The following is a 2989-nucleotide window of genomic DNA, read 5'->3' as shown; positions in this document are numbered from 1 at the left end:
AAAAAAATAGAAAGATAGCTAATAGATTTGTGAAAATATGTTCAACTGCTCCATAGTTGAAGAAATGTCATAACAATGAGATTTTTTTCACCAAGTTTTATAAATCAGATAAAAAAGATTAATAATGCTCAAAGTTATCAAGAATGTGGGAAAATTGGGACTCCCATTCATTTTTTTTGAAAATCTAAATGGGGTTGATATAATAATTTTTTAGAGGAGTAGGTGGTGATATATATATCTAAACATATGCATAAGTAATTGAGATACCAGATCATAAGTCAGAAAATCTCCTTTTACCTTCCTTGGGGTGATATTGAAGGGCTTAGGCCCTGGAGCCAACTTCTTTTATAGAACAGAGTTTCACCAGCCATCAAGGAGATGAAATCAAAGATTTATTCCCTGATGATTAGAGATGTTGAACATTTTTTTCATGTGTCTGTTGGCCATTAGTCTATCTTCTTTTAAAACTTTTTGTTCATGTCTTTTACCCACTTTTTAACAGGGTTGTTTGTTTTTTTCTTGCTGATTTGCTTGAGTTCTTTACGGATTCTAGTTACCAGCCCTTTATCAGATGTATAGCATGCAAATATTTTCTCCCATTCTCTTAAGCTGTCTATTTACTCTATGGATTGTTTCCTTGGCTGTGCAGAAACTTTTTAATTTGATCAGGTCCCATTTATATATTTTTGTTGTTGTCGTGATTTCTTTTGGGGTCTTCTTCATAAATTCTTAGCCTAGGCTGATGTCTCTAATCATCAGGGAAATGCAAATCAGAACCACAATGAGATTATCACTTAACTCCAGTGGAAACAGTTTTTATCAAAAAGTCCCAAACAACAGATACTGGCATTGATGCTGACAGATAGGAACACTCATCCACTGCTGGTGGGATTGCAAACTCATATTATCTCTACAGAAAGTAGTATGGAGATACCTCAAAGAAGTAAAAGCGTTTGATTTAGCAAACCCACTGGATATTTATTCAAAGGAAAAAATGACATTCTATAAAAAAGACACCTGTACTCAAATGTTTACAGCAGCACAATTCACGATTGCAAAGTTGTGGAAACAACTCAAGTGCCCATCAATCCATGAGTGGATTAATAAAATGTGGTATATGTATACCATGGAATACTACTCAAAAAGGTGAACTAATACCTCTTGTATTAACCTGGATGGAACTGGAGACCATTTTTCTAAGTTAAGTATCACAAGAATGGAAAAACAAACACCATATGTACTTACCATTAAATTGGAACTGATCAATCAACACTTAGGTACACATATGGAAATGACATTCATCAGAGATCAAGCAGGTGGGAAGGGAGAGGATAGAATGGGTAAATTTACACCTAACAGGTACAGTGCACACCATCTGGGGGATAGGCACACTTATAACTTTGACTCAAATTGTGCAAAAGCAATTTATGTAACCAAAACGTATATACCCCTGTAATATTCTGAAATAATAATAGTAATATAAAGATCTATTCTCACATGGAATGGTTAGATAGAAAAGGGATATTTTTCTATATGTCCCAAGTCCATCTTCTTCTATTTTTAACTATTTCTTTTTTTAAAAATCCAATCTCTCAACCTCAAGCTCTTAACTAGTTTCCCTAGAACCACCTTTGTCCACCAAAATTCCTTTTGGACCCTAAACTCAGAATGATCTTCCTCAAAATACAAATGATGAAATATTCACCTCTTCCCCCTCCTTAATCTTTGTACTTGCTAAGAAACTTTTACCTGCTTCCTCTTGCTCTTACGGTAAAGACTGAAGAGCAAAGACCAAAATCCTTGACATAGCGTATGTCACCACCTCAGACTTGTACCACATTATCTTCATTGCCTGTACAATTGAGACTTCAACTTCCTCATTACTGGAACTCATGGTCCTGTCCTCCCAACAGGCTGCAGACCTGGCCTCTTTCTTTTCTCTATTTGATTCGTTAACTGTTACTCATTGATCACACCCTAGCTCTTCCCTGGCTAAGTCAAGAAATTCTTCTCTGATCTCCATGACTAGGTAAAATCCCCAGTTAAATGAACATTTGTAGCACTGTGATGCATTTCTTTTTCTTCGCACTAAGCACATTGGAACGTTATGTTTTACCAATTTAGTGATATGATTCATGCCTATTTCATCCGCTAGAGACCAAGCTGCATGAGTGCAAGACTCATGTCTGGTTTTCTCTCCATTGTGGCATCGTATCTCAAAAAGGCTCACTGAATGAGTGAATAAAAACATTGTTCTGTTTTCTACACATGGTGACAAGCTGGGTAGCAATGTAAGTAGGCATGAAGCAGTTTCCATCTCAAGTTTCTGATAGAGGCTTAAGTCTCTCCAAATGACCAGTGACTAAAGATGGGAGATTCAAAGTTTCAGGTTAACATAACCTTTTATTAACTCAAAGATGTCACTGTTTCAATGATCACAGGGGACTTTCCAAGATATTTTCACCCTGTTTCCCCACAGTAGTTAAAGCTACCCTTTTTCAGATGATTGAGTTGCACCTAGTGAGGGAAAAGATAAGGTGAACCAAGGTGGTGCCAAGTTTGCTCTGATTTGGGTGAGACTATAGTTTCATAGTCTCTGTTATTTTTAGGCTGCAAAGTTTTTCAAAATCAGTGTAAATTAGCTACCTAAATCATGTATGGGTTTTTCCTGAACCATGAACAGATGCAACATAGTCTACTCATTTGATGAAATACATGGAAATAATTTTTTAAAGCAAAAAATGCTTTTATACATATAGCTATCGTCAACTTTATTGGTTTTCCTTATAATTCTATCTGAATATAAGACAGAAGTACCTATTGTATATTTTTCTCACTATCTTCCCAAGGCAAGCAATTTAATTCAATTCAGTAAGGTTGAGTCAACTCTAGAAATTTGAATTTGGGGTCTTCACACTTTTATTCTAAAGATAATTAAAACATCCTAAAACAGATCTAGGAAAATATCTAATGATATAGTTTGCATAGT

Source organism: Propithecus coquereli, unplaced genomic scaffold (genome assembly GCF_000956105.1).
Source record: "Propithecus coquereli isolate 6110/MARCELLA unplaced genomic scaffold, Pcoq_1.0 Scaffold228, whole genome shotgun sequence".
Classification (NCBI taxonomy): domain Eukaryota; kingdom Metazoa; phylum Chordata; class Mammalia; order Primates; family Indriidae; genus Propithecus; species Propithecus coquereli.
The sequence above is the reverse complement of the archived record's forward strand: the minus strand, read 5'-3'. Positions refer to the sequence as shown.